The sequence below is a fragment of the Nycticebus coucang genome, chromosome 8 (genome assembly GCF_027406575.1).
Source record: "Nycticebus coucang isolate mNycCou1 chromosome 8, mNycCou1.pri, whole genome shotgun sequence".
NCBI lineage: Eukaryota > Metazoa > Chordata > Mammalia > Primates > Lorisidae > Nycticebus > Nycticebus coucang.
In genome coordinates this window covers 14,133,108-14,152,747 of record NC_069787.1, presented here as the reverse complement: position 1 = coordinate 14,152,747, position 19,640 = coordinate 14,133,108, and the positions used below count along the sequence as shown (strand labels likewise).

Below are 19,640 nucleotides of genomic sequence, written 5' to 3'. Positions count from 1 at the left end.
ATTCTGAGAAATCAAATCCATATGGAGAGGTATCCTTTCTTCAATCTCTGTGGGAGACCAATGAGATTCTTCAAAAAAATAGATTTAGACTTACTGTTCAACCCAGCAATCCCACTACTGGGTATCTACCCAAAGGAGAAAAATACATTTTATTTAAAAAAGACACCTGATCCTGAATGTTTATTATGCCACAATTCACAAAGATGTGGAATTGACATAAATGTTCATCAATTCATGAGTAAATTAAGAAAATGTGGTGTATAGATGTTGTAAAGTACCAGTCAGCCACAGAAAGGAGTGAAGTAATATCTTTGCCAGCAACTTAGATAGAACTGGAGACCATTATCCTAAGTGAAGCATCTTGGGAATGGAAAAACGAACACCTGCACTCTCTGATAACTGGGAGCTAACTGAGGAGCATACATGGGACAAAGAGATGTAGAGCTCATATGAAATCAAGAAGCGGGAGAGGAGTGGAAAATAAGGGTAAAAACTGGGCAGTGCCTGTGGCTCAGTGAATAGGGTACCGGCCCCATATATGGAGGGTGGCAGGTTCAAACCTGGCCCCTGCCAAACTGCAAAAACAACAACAACAACAAAAATAGCTGGGCATTGTAATGGGAGCCTGTAATCCCAGCCACTTGGGAGGCTGAGGCAAGAGACTCACCTAAGCCCAAGAACTGGAGAGGTTGCTGTGAGCTATGATGCCACGGCACTCTACTGAGGGCAATAAAGTAAGACTCTGTCTCTAAAAAAAAAAAAAAAAAGAAAGAAAGAAAAAGAAGGGTAAAAACCTACCCATCTGTACAGTTAACCCTACTCAGGGGACAGGTATGCTGGCTTAAGTATTATAAAAGCAACCCATGTAACAAAAACATTTGTACCCTGTTAACAGCTTAAAATTAAAAAAAAAAGGTTAGGAAAGAGAAATTTATACTCATTGTATGGATGGTCTGTGTATTATAGAAGAATGAACGCTGGTTGTGCAATCTCTTGGGTCTGGGTCCAAATATATGCTTAGCTGTTACTGGATTTCCAGCTATGGAACTCAATTGGTTCTTTAGCCTTAATTACCTTCTGTGTAAAATGGTGATTATAATGTTCACCCTGATGATTTCTGTGAGAATTAGAAAAAATATGAGATACTTGGAGCTATTCATTGTTCAATTAAAGACAGCTTTTATTCTTGAGTTTGTTCTTGGGGGCCAAATACCTTTCTTAGGTAAGAGCTGGAAGCTGTAGTGCTGGATACAAGGCCGTAATCCCATCCCTCTCTGTAACCTGTAGACAGGTGACAAATTAGTGTAGAGCAAAAGTGCACACTGATGGGTCGTTCAAGAATTCAATGACTGAAGACCTCTGAGTTGGGATGTAAGTGGTTTCTGAAAGATGCTTCAAAACCCCATTTGGGGGTGTTCTTGTCTCAGTTCAAGCTGCTGACCCTTGAATTTATGCATTTTTATCACACAATTTTCTTCTAAAGTAATCAGTCGCTGAATGCTTAACATGAGAGTGGCTTGCTTTTCGAAAGGCAATTGTGTTTCTTATGAGCAATGATTTTATTGCCCCAAAACCATTAGCTTGACTTGGTTTTGACATTAGTAAATATTTTCTGCAAAGATTATTGAGAATTAGTTTAACGAGTCATTAAATGATGTTCTATGTAAGTTTGGGATGTTTTATGTTAAATGGATTTATTTAATTAAGGACTTTTCAAACCCTTTTTTGCATGCCGTGTTTTTCAAGATTTTTGTTACGGCCTTGTGTTACATTTGCTCCGCTACCATTTGTGGAGGTATCATTCACACCTGGCACCATTCTAAATCCTCTATGCGTGTTATACAATTTAATCCATGCAACAATCCTTGCAAATAATATTGTTATCTGCATTTTACAGCAGGGGAATTTAGGCAGACAAAGGTTAAATATTTGACAAAGACACATGGTTAAAATTATGAGAGTTGGGTTTGAAACTAGAGGAGTTGACTCCAGAAATATAGTGTGGTGATGAGTTTCTATTAAAGGGGAACCCTTTCTTGGAAGGAGCACTCTGAGAGGAGCATGGTGTGAGGCTCTTTCTCCAAAGGAATTTGACAAGTTTGGGTCCTTACTGTCAGCTGTTTTGTTATTAAAAGGAAAGTTGCCCTGGTCGGAACCTACTGAGAAAAATCTCTGTTTAAGTGAGATGTCTCCTGTTTCAAGAAGGTAGATTTCAACTTTCCCGCCACCCTCTCCCCACCCCTGAACAAATCCCAGCATTATCTGACAGAACCTCAGACCTAAAGCATGGATGAAGACAGACCCTGTGATTATATGTTGGCTTTCTAGGGGCAAATGTGGGCCATATTCTGATAACAATAAAATTATGATCCCAACATCCCCACCAGTGGCACTTGATCTAGTTTTATTTCCCTGGGGGCTTTTCATGGTAGATTTTTCAAAGTTCACATGATTTAATCTTAACCCCTTTCCTAACAAGTATGGGTTCTACTTTATTAATGTTTGAAATATGCCACTGGGTATATCATGGGTATATCAATCAAAAGGCAGTTCCAAAATTTGGGGATATAGCATGACATAAACGTGCCATGAATCTCTTTATCTCCATGACTGGTAATCAAAAAGATTGGTGATGTTCAGATGAGAAGAAAATTCTTTGTGTCTCTCGAGGGGACATCCTTACCTGTTTGTGAGCCATAACACTATCTCTTTTTGGATATGTTTTAACATATTTTCAATGCCTATGTCCTATGTAGAAAAGTATTATAATAATTTATTTATTTCATAAACTGAATTCAGTTTAAGTTTTATTTAGGCACTTAACCAGGTGAGAAGTAATTTGTACAGTGTCTTGAGTTAGTTTAAGACAGATTTGGACCATTGATAAATTAGCGACCTTAGCCCTAGAATACATTTCAAAGGCTGTTTCCCTAAATACAAAGTCCCATAGGATAAAATTATGTTATTGTTATACTGGAGAATTTTGTTTATTATTCGAGTTAAAGCCTAGGCTAAAATTTTGTGAGAGTTATTTCATTGATAAATTACAATTAAAACACTCTTAGAAAAAAAAAACACCAAAAATACTTTTTATTTATTCAGCTTCTTTTGATAATCTAACTATTCACAATAATTTGAGTTTCATTTTAAGAAAGATGTAAAATGGAGAGGGCGGAGCATGATGGTGGCCGAGTAACAGCTTCCTTGCATCTGGGCACCGTGAGTCTGGTGAGATAGGACTCCAGGCATCTCTGGCTGGTGGGATCTGCCTATCATCACTCCTATGAGGATACAGGGAGTCAGCGAGAGACTTCTGGACCCCAAGAGGAGGACTAAAACAGTGGAAAACCGGCAAGTGGTCACGTGTGTTCAATCTGTCTAAACCCACCCACAACTGTAAGTTCAATAGCAGCGAGAATGCAAACCAGAAAGGCCTTACCTGTGAACTGTTTTGGTGTCCTTGGACTTGGCACTGAGTTGAACTGCCTTGGGGAGGGCCTGAGCGGGAGTGCGGAGAACTTGGGCCCTTGTCTAGGGCCCCAGTCTGAGCCGCTGAGCCAGACGGAGCTAATAGTGTTTGGCGGTGGGTCACAGGGAACCATTGTCAGTGATCTGCCCCGGCAAGCTCCGCCCTCAGGGTCGCAGAGCTAGAAACGGGTGGGAGCTGGTAACCCAGCAACCAAGTAGCCTAAGGGTGGGGTCTGAGCCGCCTTGCAGCCCTAACCCTCAGGGGCAGAATGAGACTGGTTTTGGCACACTGGGTAAGTGGATAGCCACTTCAGCAGTGATTCCAGCCAGAAAGCTGGGGAAGCTTCTGCTCAGCAAGTTTACAAGTTCAAAGTGCCTTTTAAGTAGGCTGAAGAGAGATTTAGGGTGTCTACCTGCTGGGGTTTGAGAAATCAGCAGCCTCCAGTTGTTTCAGAACTGTGATTAATATCTCATACCCCAGAAGACCACGTGTTGCCCAGACAATATTCAATAACATATACAAACTGCTTTGGTTTTGGTTGTGTATTTTTTTTCTTTTTTTTTTTTTTGTTTGGTTGGGTTTTTTTGTTTATTTTGACGTTGTTGATGATCTTTTGTTTTTTAATTTCAATCTTTTCCATACAGATCCCTTTTTCTTTCTCAATTTTTCTAGTTTAATTATAATTTCCCATTGCTGCCTTTATTAATAACTACAACTTCATTTTTGGTGGTGTTTCTACCGCTATCATTTGGTTTTTCACCCAATTTTACCCCCGAAAATTTTTCTGTTTGTTTGTTTTGGTTTGAGTTATAGCATTTTTGTCTTTCCTCTGTACTTGGTGGAGGTGGGGTACTGTGTCTGATCAGGTTAGCAAAGAGATGCTCACATCAAGGGAACCACCCAACTGGGCACCCTCAGAAGGTGGGGTTTTTTAAGGTTGTGTCAAAGTACCCTACTGTACACCTATATTGCCCTGTCTCCCTCTTTCTGTGCCTCTCTTCTTTTTGTCAATATTCCTTTTAGCCACCCCCTCTCCTTTCTCTATCTTTCTTTTTTTTCTTATCACTCGGTCCTCCTTTCTTTCATCCCTTTTTTGCTATTCAACCTTCTCACCCTTCTGGTCCTGGAACCCTTAGTCCACAGGCATGAGAACTTAAAGAGCAAGAGGAAGTGAAAGGAAAATTAGGGCAAGGAAACAGATAAAAGAAATCACTCATGAGGAAGAATCAGCAGAAAACTCCAGGAAACATGAAGAACCAGTCCAGAACAACCCCGCCAAGGGACCATGAGGTAGCTACTGCAGAGGATTCCACCTGTAAAGAAATGTTAGGAATGACAGAAAGGGAATTTAGAATACACATGTTGCAAACAATGAAAGAAATGATGGAAACAATGAAGGAAACTGCTAATAAAGTGGAAAATAACCAAAAGGAAATCCAAATACGGAATCAAATAAGAGATGAACGATAAGAAGAATATAAAAAGGATATAGCAGAGCTGAAGGAAATGAAACAGTCAATTAGGGAACTTAAAGATACAATGGAAAGTATGAGCAACCGGTTAGACCATGCAGAAGAAAGAATTTCAGAGGTAGAAAACAGTGTTCTTGAGATAACTCAGACAGTAAAAGAGGCAGAAAAGAAGAGAGAGAAAGCAGAACGTTCACTGTCAGAATTATGGGACTTTATGAAGCGTTCCAACATACGAGTTATAGGAATTCCAGAAGGGGAAGAAGAATGCCCCAGAGGAATGGAAGCCATACTAGAGAATATTATAAAAGAAAATTGCCCAAATATCACCCAAGATTCTGACACACTGCTTTCAGAGGGCTATCGGACCCCAGGTCGCCTCAACTCTAACCGAGCTTCTCCAAGACACATTGTGATGAACCTGTCCAAAGTCAAGACAAAAGAAAAGATTCTGCAAGCTGCCAGGAGTAAGCGCCAGTTGACCTACAGGGGCAAATCCATCAGAGTGACCACAGACTTCTCTAATGAAACTTTCCAAGCAAGAAGACAATGGTCATCTAATTTTAATCCACTTAAACAGAACAAATTCCAGGCCAGAATTCTGTACCCTGCTAAGTGTAGAAATTGACGGAGAAATCAAATCATTTACAGATATACAATCATTGAGAAAATTGGCCACAACAAGACCAGCTCTACAGGAAATACTTCAACCTGTTCTGCACACTGACCACCACAATGGATCAGCAGCAAAGTAAGAACTCAGAAATCAAAGGACAGAACCTAACCTCCACACTGATGCAAAAGATAAAACTAAGCAATGGACTCTCACCAAATAAGACAAATAGAACACTACCACACTTATCAATTATCTCAATAAATGTTAATGGCTTGAATTCCCCACTGAAGAGACATAGATTGGTTGACTGGATTAAAAAACACAAGCCATCCATTTGCTGTCTGCAAGAAACACACCTGGCTTCAAAAGACAAATTAAAGCTCCGAGTCAAGGGTTGGAAGACAATTTTTCAGGCAAATGGAATTCAGAAGAAAAGAGGAGTTGCAATCTTATTTTCAGATACATGTGGATTTAAAGCAACTAAAGTCAAAAAAGACAAAGACGGTCACTTTATATTGGTCAAGGGAAAACTACAACAAGAAGACATTTCAATTCTAAATATTTATGCACCCAATTTAAATGCTCCCAGATTCTTGAAGCAGACCTTACTCAGTCTTAGCAATATGATATCTGAAAATGCCATCAAAACAGGGGACTTTAACACTCCTCTTACAGAGGTGGACAGATCCTCTAAACAGAATTTAAACAAAGATATAAGAGATTTAAATGAGACCCTAGAACAACTGTGCTTGATAGATGCATATAGAACACTCCACCCCAAAGATAAAGAATATACATTCTTCTCATCACCCCATGTAACATTCTCCAAAATTGATCATATCCTGGGACACAAAACAAATATCAACAGAATCAAAAGAATTGAAATTTTACCTTGTATCTTTTCAGACCATAAGGCACTAAAGGTGGAACTCAACTCTAACAAAAATGCTCAACCCCACCCAAAGGCATGGAAACTAAACAATCTTCTGTTGAATAACAGATGGGTGCAGGAAGAAATAAAACAGGAAATCATTAACTTCCTTGAGCATAACAACAATGAAGACACAAGCTACCAAAACCTGTGGGATACTGCAAAAGCAGTTTTGAGAGGAAAATTCATCGCTTTAGATGCCTACAATCGAAAAACAGAAAGAGAGCGCATCAACAATCTCACAAGAGATCTTATGGAATTGGAAAAAGAAGAATAATCTAAGCCTAAACTCAGTAGAAGAAAAGAAATATCCAAAATCAAATCAGAGATCAATGAAATTGAAAACAAAAGAATCATTCAGAAAATTAATGAAACAAGGAGTTGGTTTTTTGAAAAAATAAATAAAATAGATAAACCATTGGCCAGACTAACTAGAAATAGAACAGTAAAATCTCTAGTAACCTCAATCAGAAACAATAAAGGGGAAATAACAACTGATCCCACAGAGATACAAGAGATCATCTCTGAATACTACCAGAAACTCTATGCCCAGAAATTTGACAATGTGAAGGAAATGGCTCAATATTTGGAATCACACCCTCTCCTTAGACTTAGCCAGGAAGAAATAGACCTCCTGAACAGACCAATTTCAAGCACTGAGATCAAAGAAACAATAAAAAAGCTTCCAACTAAAAAATGCCCTGGTCCAGAAGGCTTCACTCCAGAATTCTATCAAACCTTCAAGGAAGAGCTTATTCCTGTACTGCAGAAATTATTCCAAAAAACTGAGGAAGAAGGAATCTTCCCCAACACATTCTATGAAGCAAACATCACCCTGATACCAAAACCAGGAAAAGACCCAAACAAAAAGGAGAATTTCAGACCAATCTCACTCATGAATATAGATGGAAAAGTTCTCAACAAAATCCTAGCCAATAGATTACAGCTTATCATCAAAAAAGTCATTCATCATGATCAAGTAGGCTTCATCCCAGGGATGCAAGGCTGGTTTAACATACGCAAGTCTGTAAACGTTATCCATCATATTAACAGAGGTGAAAATAAAGATCACATGATCCTCTCAATAGATGCAGAAAAAGCATTTGATAAAATCCAGCATCCTTTTCTAATTAGAACACTGAAGAGTATAGGCATAGGTGGCACATTTCTAAAACTGATTGAAGCTATCTATGACAAACCCACAGCCAATATTTTACTGAATGGAGTAAAACTGAAAGCTTTTCCTCTTAGAACTGGAACCAGACAAGGTTGTCCTCTGTCACCTTTACTATTCAACGTAGTGCGGGAAGTTCTAGCCAATACAATTAGGCAAGACAAGGAAATAAAGGGAATCCAAATGGCAGCAGAGGAGGTCAAACTCTCCCTCTTTGCTGAGGACATGACCTTATATTTAGAGAACCCCAAAGACTCAACCACAAGACTCCTAGAAGTCATCAAAAAATACAGTAATGTTTCAGGATATAAAATCAATGTCCACAAGTCAGTAGCCTTTGTATACACCAATAACAGGCAAGATGAGACGCTAATTAAGGACACAATTCCCTTCACCATAGTTTCAAAGAAAATGAAATACCTAGGAATATACCTAATGAAGGAGGTGAAGGACCTCTATAAAGAAAACTATGAAATCCTCAGAAAGGAAATAGCAGAGGATATTAACAAATGGAAGAACATACCATGCTCATGGATGGGAAGAATCAACATTGTTAAAATGTCTATACTTCCCAAAGCAATCTATCTATTCAATGCCATTCCTATCCAAGTACCTACATCGTACTTTCAAGATTTGGAAAAAATGATTCTGCATTTTGTATGGAACTGGAAAAAACCCTGTATAGCTAAGGCAGTTCTTTGTAATAAAAATAAAGCTGGGGGTATCAGCATACCAGATTTTAGTCTGTACTACAAAGCCATAGTGGTCAAGACAGCATGGTACTGGCACAAAAACAGAGACATAGACACTTGGAATCGAATTGAACACCAAGAAATGAAACTAACATCTTACAACCACCTAATCTTCGATAAACCAAACAAGAACTTACCTTGGGGAAAAGACTCCCTATTCAATAAATGGTGTTGGGAGAACTGGATGTCTACATGTAAAAGACTGAAACTGGATCCACACCTTTCCCCACTCACAAAAATTGATTCAAGATGGATAAAGGACTTAAACTTAAGGCATGAAACAATAAAAATCCTCCAAGAAAGCATAGGAAAAACACTGGAAGATATTGGCCTGGGGAAAGACTTCATGAAGAAGACTGCCATGGCAATTGCAACAACAAAAATAAACAAATGGGACTTCATTAAACTGAAAAGCTTCTGTACAGCTAAGGAGACAATAACCAAAGCAAAGAGACAACCTACACAATGGGAAAGGATATTTGCATATTTTCAATCAGACAAAAGCTTGATAACTAGGATCTATAGAGAACTCAAATTAATCCACATGAAAAAAGCCAACAATCCCATATATCAATGGGCAAGAGACATGAATAGAACTTTCTCTAAAGACGACAGACGAATGGCTAACAAACACATGAAAAAATGTTCATCATCTCTATATATTAGAGAAATGCAAATCAAAATAACCCTGAGATATCATCTAACCCCAGTGAGAATGGCCCACATCACAAAATCTCAAAACTGCAGATGCTGGCGTGGATGTGGAGAGAAGGGAACACTTTTACACTGCTGGTGGGACTGCAAACGAGTACAACCTTTCTGGAAGGAAGTATGGAGAAACCTCAAAGCACTCAAGCTAGACCTCCCATTTGATCTTGCAATCCCATTACTGGGCATCTACCCAGAAGGAAAAAAATCCTTTTATCTTAAGGACACTTGTACTAGACTGTTTTTGCAGCTCAATTTACAATCGCCAAAATGTGGAAACAGCCTAAATGCCCACCAACCCAGGAATGGATTAACAAGCTGTGGTATATGTATACCATGGAATACTATTCAGCCATTAAAAAAATTGGAGACTTTACATCCTTCGTATTAACCTGGATGGACGTGGAAGACATTATTCTTAGTAAAGCATCACAAGAATGGAGAAGCATGAATCCTATGTACTCAATCTTGATATGAGGACAATTAATGACAATTAAGGTTTTTTTGGGGGGAAGCAGAAAGAGGGATGGAGGGGGTGTGGGGCCTTAGTTTGTGTCACACTTTATTGGGGCAAGACATGATTGCAAGGGGACTTTACCTAACAATTGCAATCAGTGTAACTGGCTTATTGTACCCTCAATGAATCCCCAACAATAAAAAAAAAAAAAGAAAGAAAGATGTAAAATGTATCAAGAAACATTGGAAGAATAAAGTTCAAGTGGAGAGAGACTATCTGAACATGCGTCATCATAATTCAAGGGATAAGTAAAGTATGTGACATGGACAGAATGCATATGTACAGAATGCTACAGGAATTAAAAATTAAAATAATTATTTCAAACTGTGAGAAGATAAGAAATATTTGTGATTCTCCCCAAAATGAATATTTTCTCATGATTCTTTTTCTTTCTTTTTCTTTTTTCTTTTTTTTTTTTTTTTGAGACAGAGTCTCACTCTGTCACTCTGGGTAGAGTACCATTATATCACAGCTCACAACAACCTCAGACTCTTGGGCTCAAGTGATCCTCTTGCCTCAGCCTCCAGAGGAGGTGGGACTCCAGGTAGGTATCTGCCACAATGTTCAGCTAGTATTTCTATTTTTAGTAGAGGAGGGGTCTCACTCTTGCTGAGCTCTGGCAACCCACCACCTCGGCCTCCCAGACAGTTAAGATCACAGGCATGAGCCACCGTGCCCAGACCATAATCAATTATTAAAACATATTGTTATAGTTAAGGTTGGTGACTTGAGAATTTAAACATTATATAGAAAGAGTTCCTGTTAATGGATGCAATCATTTATATGATTTTTTTCCTTTTAAATTTTATTTTATTTATTTAATTTTTTTATTAAATCATAGCGTACATTAGTATGATCATGGGGCACCATACACTTGGTTCATAGACTGTTTGACACATTTTCATCACACTAGTTAACACAGCCTTCCTGGCATTTTCTTAGTTATTTTGCTAAGACCTTTACATTCCATATTTACTAAGTTTCACATATACCCTTGTAAGATGCACCGCAGGTGTAATCTCATTAATCCCCCTCCCTCCCCTCCCTTTCCCTCTCCCTCCCCTCCCTTTCCCCCTTCTCCCTATTCTCATTATGAAAGTTTTGAGATACACAAAAATCAAGAAATGCGAAATCTACACATAAACATCAAGAAGCTAGAACTTGCGTAGGTGAATCAGAAAGGCTGCTATTGACTGTATTTCTTGATAACACAGTTATCATCTTCATAACGCAGTTCATCTCAAGACTTTCATAGTGACCCATGTATACAGTTATTTATCTGAGATGATAATTATGGCTTATGTAAAGCAATATTGTGTATTGATCACAAGCACAATCTTTAAACTAGAGTCAAATCAGAAACTTTAATTAAACTTGATGTCAAATCACATTCTGAATGATCTTAGGCCAAGTAGTCAAACTCTCTGATTTTTGTTGTACATCTCAAGCATTTTGATGTACAAAGTAAATACCAGACCCAAAGTTCACAGCACATTCTAAATTGCTAATAAATTATGGTTCCTATTGTTGGTATAATATCATTATTTCTTTGCAGTGGTTGAAGCCATCTGAGATTGGCTATAGGTACCAAAAATGAAAATCATAGATTAATTATTGTACCAGTTACTTTGGCAAAATCTGAGTGTGCACTCTCTGATGTCTTGTGTGCTATATCACTGCCAAATGCCTTTTGAAACAAAAATGTATACGGACATCATATTCCACCATCACCACTCTCCCCAAACTAGAACCCTTTCATATCCTGTGCATCTAAGCTTTTCAGAATAATGCAGAGCTGTAAATTACTAGATGACTATTACAGTATTTTCCTTCATCATTAAGTCATTTTCAGACTTTATTCATTACGTGATATGCAGAACTCAGTGTGATTTTCACTTCCCACAGTTTGAGATATCAGCTACTTTTTCTTTTCTTTTCCTCCCTACAGTAGCATCAATTACTTAAGTTTTCCGAGGATTCCTTCTGTACCATCATTTCTGATATGTCAGCTGGTTTGTTGCATTAAGACTACATATCTATGCCATGGCAATGATGGAATGCCGGAGATATTGGAAGAAGCTTAATTAAGGTGTGAGGAGTTTCTAACATGTCAAAATGCCTTACCAAAGGGAGCATGAGAGAGGGCATCCCGTATTCAGAGACAGTGGTGAACAAAGGAGAAGAATCCTTTCAAAAACTGGAGAAACTGTCCTCAGTAACAACCACACTCACCCAGTGTGGTTCAAGGTGTGAAGTTTCCTATTAAATTCTCCATGCATGTTAGCTAATTTGTGCATATTTACTCTTACAGGTTGAAGCAACACATAGAGTTATCTTTTCCTCCAAGCAGGCAGCATAAAAGATTTGCAACTTGTTCACACAGTCATGCCCTAAGATTTCTCAAATCTTTAACATGTATGAGGCTTTGTGTGAGCAGGGAATGTGTACAGAAATTAAATTTTCCATGTTCCAAATTAGAGATAGGGTATTTAATGCCTAATATCGTGCAAGTCTGGATAATATGATCATCTATTCTGAGTGTGCGTGCTGCACATACTAACCTCTTCCCCCTGTCTGAAGTACTTGTATGAAAATGTCTGGCATACTACACATCTTAAAAACTGACCACTACTTTGGGGGTGATCAGGGATTATCTTTCTTACATTCCACGGAAGAAACTGAGGCTACCAGAGAACACACGTCATGCCCAAATTCCTTTGGATGATAAATGTCAGTGTCAGGACAAGATGTGTGTGGGTCATGACGTTGAGTCTATTACTTTTGTGACGTTCTGCAGCCCATGGAAAGAATGTTTTCAAAAAATCACAAACAGGAAATTCTTTTTTCTTTTATGATCTTTGAGATTTCATCTCAATATTTAAACTTTCCATTGCCTCTGCCAAATTTTCTACAATTTCTCTCCTTGTTCCTTTCATCATAAGAGGAAGCAAGAAAATGGTGAGCAGAAAGCTGTCCATCACATTTGCTGGCAGGAAGATCTACCTGCCAGGTTTCTAAATCAGAGGCCCAAGCTCTATGACACGCTTTTGTGTCCTCTACTCTCTTTTGAAGCCCAGAACTATATATCATCACTGAGTGCACTTGAATTTTAAGAGAGTGGGCCTGATCACAGGCCTTTAATACTACCTACAGTCCACTCCATGTGAGGAGTGAGGCCTCCAGTAGGGAAGAGGCCTTGGGCACAGGGCACCAGGTTGAAGTCTCACATCTCTGATAATATCCATAAGCCAGAAGTGCCAGGATGAGAAACAGTCAAGTGTGGGGGAAGGAGATGATTTAAAGTTTGATGTTCAAGTGGGTTTTGGTGGATTCATTATTTCTACATAGCTTGTTTGAGGCTCCGCTTGTTTGAAGGCTCCAGACCACTGTCCTCTGATGCTGTGTTCTGTGGAGTTAGGCTTGGTACTTCTGTAAGAAAAAATACAGACAGTATTTTGCAAGGGTTGTATGCAAGTTTTTCAATCACCAGAGTTTAGGTAAATGATGCCAGTCCTTCAACCACACAGTTCAAATCTAGTTATCTTGGTATATTAGTACAAACAGTTGCATAATATAAGTATACCCTTAGCGGCTAGCTTGACAGTCCACATGTCACAGACGTGCGTCATGATGAATGAACAGTCATGCGGCTTCCTTCTGGGGTGACTGGTCCTTCCGCATCTGCTGTTTATCTCCTGCCCAGACAGTATAGTGTGAAGTTGTGCTGCTTTCTTCTTCTCAGTGGGACAGAGTATGGGACAATTTTACAAAAACGAACAATGCAAAGAAAAAATAGGCCACCAACGATGAAAATTTCGATAACTGATTATGCAAGAGGTAAAATTTGAAATACAGAAGAAATAGCTGACTATGAGGATGTTAACACTGCTGCCACTCAAGGGCTTCCAGATATGCAGCCAGAGGAATTACTGAAGGTAAAATTACTAACATAAATGAGGAAAGAGGTTGGAATGGAAAGGGTGAAGATGTTCCAGAGGAAGTAATGATGAAAAAGAAAAGAAAAGAGAAAGAATGAATGATTGAAAGAAAGAAAGAAAGAAAAAAGGAAAAAAGAAAGAAAGAAAGAAAGAAAGAAAGAAAGAAAGAAAGAAAGAAAGAAAGAAAGAAAGAAAGAAAGAAAGAAAGAAAGAAAGAAAGAAAGAAGAAAAGCAAAGACAAGACAGAAAAGAGGATAAAAAGGAAAAGAGAGAGAAGGAAGGAAAGAAGGGAGAGAGATGGGAGACGCAGAGGGAGGGAGAGAGCAGAGCTTTACGAAACCTCTCAGAAATATTTTATGACATTCAAAGCAAAAACAATAAAATTCTGGAAGCTGATTCAAACTTAGCAAGGAGTATGACAATTTCTCAAAGCATTGAAAAGATGTCCACTCCATCCCTCCATTTCATAATTCATACAATGAGATGTATGTAAGGACTGTTCAACTATCCTCAATAAGTGATTTTTTTTTTTTTCACTTGTGTCATGTCAGGCCACAAAATTGTAGTGAGCTACCCCAGGTGGAATAGCCCACTATGGAAGGTGGTGTTTTCTTTATCTTCCCAAAGAACCCAAATTCATAAATGTTGTTACAAAAACATTTCCCCCCATGATGAGTGATTTTTAACTAAACTTTTACTTAAGATCATTGCAGATTCACATGGAGTTGCAGAAAATGATAGAGAAATACGTCTGTATCATTTGCTCAGTTTCCTCCCAAGGTAACATTTTTGAAACTAGCTCACTTTCACAACCAGGGTACTGTATGGACACAGGCAAGATAGGAGACCAAACCCTCTCTATTCACTGGCATCCACTAATCTGTTTTTCATTTCTCCAATATATACATATATTTAATTTTAAGAATGGTTTATACATAGATCTATATTGTATGTAAACTTTTGCATTAAGATTCTTTGTAATTCTCTGGAGTGTTATCCCAGGTTGACGTGCATTTCAACAGCTTTGCTGGTTTTTTGTTGGTTAATAGTATCTCGGGGTGTGGATGTACCAAGTTTTTTAAACCCTTCCTCCACCGAAGAATATCTGTGTTGATTTTAGTTGGGGGTTGCTATAAATAAAAACAAAGCTTCTCTAAACATTTGTACAGAGGTTTTGTACTAACATAAGTCTTCATTTCTCTGGGAGAAATGTTCAAGTGTTAACTGATGTGCCATTTCCTAGTTGTATGTTTAGTTTGTCAAGAAACTGCCTAGATGTTCTCCAAAATACATCATTTTACATTCCCACTAGCAGTATCTGATGACCTAATTTCTTTGCGTCTGCTACGTTAATTTTCCAATCAATGCATGACTATTATGTCTCTCCATTTATTTATTTATTTTTATTAAATCATAGCTGTGTACATCAATATGATCATGGGGCACCATACACTTGGTTCATAGACCATTTGATACATTTTCATCACATTAGTTGATATAGCCCTCCCAGCATTTTCTTAGTTACTTTGCCAAGACATTTACATTCCACATTTACCAAGCCTCACATATACCCTTGTAAGATGCACCACAGATGTGATCCTTTCAAGGCCCCTCATGCTACCCACCTCCCCCCTCCCTCCCCACCCTTTCCCCTTTCCCCCTATTCTTAGGTTATAATTGGGTTATAGCTTTCATGTGAAGGTCCTAAATTAGTTTCATAGTAGGGCTGAGTACATTGGATACTTTTTCTTCCATTCTCGAGATACTTTACTGAGAAGAATATGTTCCAGCTCCATCCATGTAAACACGAAAGAGGTAAAGTCTCCATCTTTCTTCAAGGCTGCATAGTATTCCATATGATTCTTCTTCAGCCTGCTAGTGTTATAGGTTATGCTGATTTATTTTTATTATTAAACCTGAAATAAACTTCACTTAGTGATTATATATAGTTATTTTCATATATTTCTAAAGCGTATTTGCTAATATTTTATTAATTATGTTTATTTCTATGTGTATGAGGGTCTTTTGGTACTGTCTTGCCTAGTTTTGGTATCAAGGTCATGCTAGCTGCATAAATCAAATTGGGTGTACCCCTCCTGTATGAATTTTTGAGATTGCGTTTAATTGGTGTCAGTTCTTCTTTTAACATTTGGTAGAACTCTCCAGTGAAGTCATCTCAGTTTAGATGCTTCTGTTTGGGGACATTTTAAATTAAATATTTATTTATTTTTCTTTTTTTTTTATTAAGTCATTTATATATGGATCATAAATACGTTTATGCCATTATGGGATTCAATGTGTTGATTATTTGTACAAATTGGAGTGCTTACATCCTACCTATCAACATAGCCTTCAGCTCATTTACCCAATTACAGCATTAAGACATTTGTGCTCTACACCTGATAGATCCAACTTGTACTTGCAATATGCTCCATAGGTGTGGTCCCCCTACTAACCCTCCCTCTATCGACCCACCCACCTTCCTATCCCTCACACTCCCCTTCCCTCCTTCATCCTAGGCTATAGTTGTGTTCATTTTTCATATGCAAGTGTGAGTGACTATAAATTGGTTTCACAGTAGTACTGAGTACATTGGATATATTTTTTTCCATGCCTGGGACACCTCTTCGTAGTTAAATATTTAATGTCATGAATAGTTAATCATTAGGGTCATTAAAATGATAAAGGTAAATTACGATCTTTAGTGTTTTTTTGAAGTACTAGTCAATTTTACCTAAGTTGCTAATTTTGTGTGTGTACAGTTGTTCATCTTATTCACTTATTCTCTATCATGTATTGGGACTTAAGTCTGTCATTTTATTTAATTCTTTACTGTTTGTTACCTCTATTTTTTGCATATCTTTTTTTTTCTGTGAGTTTCGGAACATGTTTTTACAATTCTATTATGAAATATCTATAGTGTTTTTGAGGCTCCCTTTTTGTCAGGATGTCTTGTGTTTGCTCTAAAGGTAAACATACTTCCTTTAGATATACATAACCTGTCATGATACACTGGCTGGGTCGTTTCACCTGTTTAGGTGAAGAGTTAAAACCTTACCATGCGTTATGTCTCTTTACAAATATAATATCTCTTTCACGTGTGAACCACCTCAGACAATGCTATAATTTCTGCTTTCCACATCACATATGATTTGGAAGATGCCAAAGAACAAGAAAAGTCTATGTTATTTATCTGCATTTTTTAATGTGTTCTTTGTTCTTTCCTGATGTTCCAAGGTCCTTTCTTTTATCATTTCTTCTGTTGAAGGAACTTTCTTTAGCCAATATTTTAGAGTAGATTTTTTCATGACAAATCATTTTGTTTTTTTCTCCATCTGAAGTTGTCTTGGTTCCTCTTCATTTCTAAAGGACATTGTCCCTGGAGGGGTGTAGAGGTCTGGGCTGATAGCTCTTTCCATTTGGTATTTGAAAACTGTGCTATTTCCGTCAGACCGCTACGGCTTCTGATGAGACATCCACGGTTGTTCAAATAACATTTTCCCCTCTCAGTAAGGTCTCATTTCCTTTTTGTAGCTTTCAAGGTTTGTTTTCCTCACCCTCAGTTTTCAGAAGTTTCACTCTGGTACACCTGGGTGTGGATTTCTTGGGTTAGTTATGTGTGGGATTCACTCCGTTTTTTGAATTTTACATATGCATTGTGCCAAGTTTTGGAAGACATAGAGGTCATTTCTTTTCTTTGAGTACTTTTGAGCCATGCACTCTTTCTCTAGAGCACAAATGTTGGATCTTTTATTATTCTTCCACAGGTCACTGAAGCTTTGTTCCTTTTAAATTTTAGTTCATTGTTTCTCTCCTGGTCAGACTGGGTAAAGTTGATTGTTCCATTTTCAAGTTTGCTGCTTTGGGCTCTATCCTCTGCATTCTGCCACTGTCCATTATCCAGTATCTTTTGCTTTTCAATTTTCGTTTTTGTGTTGATCAGTTATAAAACTTTCATTTGTTTCTCTTTTATATCTTCTGTTGTTTTACTGAAAAGGCTTACTTCTTCGGGGAGACTTTCTATTCTTTTCATTTGTTTCAACCACATTTATTGTTTCCAATGGAAACATTTATTATCATGGCTGGTTTAACAATCTCGTCAGGTCATTCTAACATCTGTCATCTTGCTTTGAGCATCTGTTGACTGCCTTTTTGAATTCAATTTTAGGTCTTCCTTGTTTTTGGTATAACACATGATTTCTTGGTAAAATTTGGATGTTTGGAGAATTTCGTTATGAAAGTTTGAATTTTACTTAAACTTTTTGGCCTAGCTTGGTTTGATTTGTCACTGTTCCAGTAAGGGAAGAAGGGCTGCTGTCTTGCCACGGCCATATGACCTCCAGCTTCACCAAGACGAGAGGACACTCACCCAGCACTCAGACCTGAGGGGTCAGGGTTCCTCTTTATCAGGTGAGAGTTCTGATTCTCCAATAACCTTTGACTGCCATCATCCTAGCAGTGAGAAGGAGGGGAATGAAAGTCTTAACTTCCTTGTTGACCTTCTCTGAGTTAACCCTCCTCAGAGAGTTGGATTCCTTGGCAAGTTTCATGAGTGTGGAGAGCTAAGCTCCCACTCGGCCTACCGTGCTCTAAATGTAAGTGTCATGGGTTTTTCTGAGATGTTGAGCTGATGTAGAACGATTATCGTCTACACAATTTCTTTCTTGCTAGGTTGGCCCTTTCCTGATCCTGGGGCAGAGAGAACGGATTTTTTTTCTTAGTTTTTGCCTTTCCTGTTAGTGTTTCCAGACTGCTGGCTTCTCCACCTCCCAGGCGCACCATTCTGTTCATTGGATAGCAAGATCCCTGTCTGCTCTGCACCCTCTCCACCTTTGAGAATGCCTTTATGTTTGTTTTTTAAGTAATTTGGGGAGATTTTAGTTGCACGTAGGGGGAAATGGGAAATCCTCCCTTTTCAAAATGGGAGGTTCAGACTTCATAAATTTTATTTATAAATAAAGAGAACATTTTGATATTCAGTTTCTCTAATGTTTTACATTCTGCTACTTTTCATTTCTCTATACATTTACAAATGATAGTAAGAGAGTTTTTTGACAAAAATATTTACAAGTTATAGAACCATTGTTCTTTCTCCCCTTTATTTGTTAAGATTGCCTTGTATAATCTCAGCCTAGAGTCATTTCTTTTCGTTTCTGCATACAATTCAGAATAAGGACAGTACACATTTTAATACTTTAAGATGTACCATGAGTTTCTTTCTTTTTTTTTTTATCATCTTCTCTTTTTCCAGCTTTTCTTTCAACAAATATTTGTTATGTGCCGAGAAGTCTATAATACACTGGGGATACAAAAAGGACCAAAATGTGTCTTTACTTTCCTAGAGTTTATGGTCAAGTGGTAGATTTAGGCCCTTTTAGTGGAAAAAAATATTGAAGAGCTGGGTTAATTTATTTTTCTCTCCTGTTACTTAAATATGTGCATAACATAAACTGTGGTACAACCTGCAAATGTTATGGAGTTATATGGCAATAAAACAAAAACATTATACAAATTAATTCAGTGCAGCCTCAGAAACACATAAAAAAGTGGCCCAAGGAAAAAATAAATAATAATAGTGATATTGATAGTGTGATATCAAGGGAGCCCTCACCATATGCCCTATACGTGGTGCCCTTTTCAGCTCTAACAGCCGACCATGTAGTTGACATTAGCAACACCTTTGACAGATACGGAAATTGTTACATTTGAAAAATAAACTACACTCCTGGCATTGGGAACATCTTGTCTCATAAAAGTACTCCCCTGTGTGCTTTCTGGGGTGTGCAGGAAATTCAGTAGTTTTTTTTTTTGTGGTTGTTGTTTTGTTTTGTATTGTTTTGGGGTTTTTTGGAGTAAATTGATAGATACAGTACTTGGAATTAATTTGCTGAGCACTCAATGTCTTTATGTGTAACACCAGGTCTTCTGTCTCCGAGGCTGGCCCACCTGGCATCAGTCCCTATCACCCTCCCCACCCCAGGTCTTAAAACCTTCCAGGTCTTCTCCACTTACACACTTTTCAAAGAGAAGGAAAGCTTCTTCAGTGTCACTCAACACTGTGCCTCT

At 38.0% G+C, this 19,640-nt stretch overlaps 1 non-coding gene across 1 annotated transcript; it reads right to left on the bottom strand.

Moving 5' to 3' along the window:
• Positions 1–14,117: 14,117 nt before the first annotated feature.
• Positions 14,118–14,263, bottom strand: LOC128593010 (small nucleolar RNA SNORA4). The gene has a single exon (XR_008382199.1). It is a non-coding gene; the product is annotated as a small nucleolar RNA SNORA4 (small nucleolar RNA).
• Between the last annotated feature and the right edge of the window lie 5,377 nt (positions 14,264–19,640).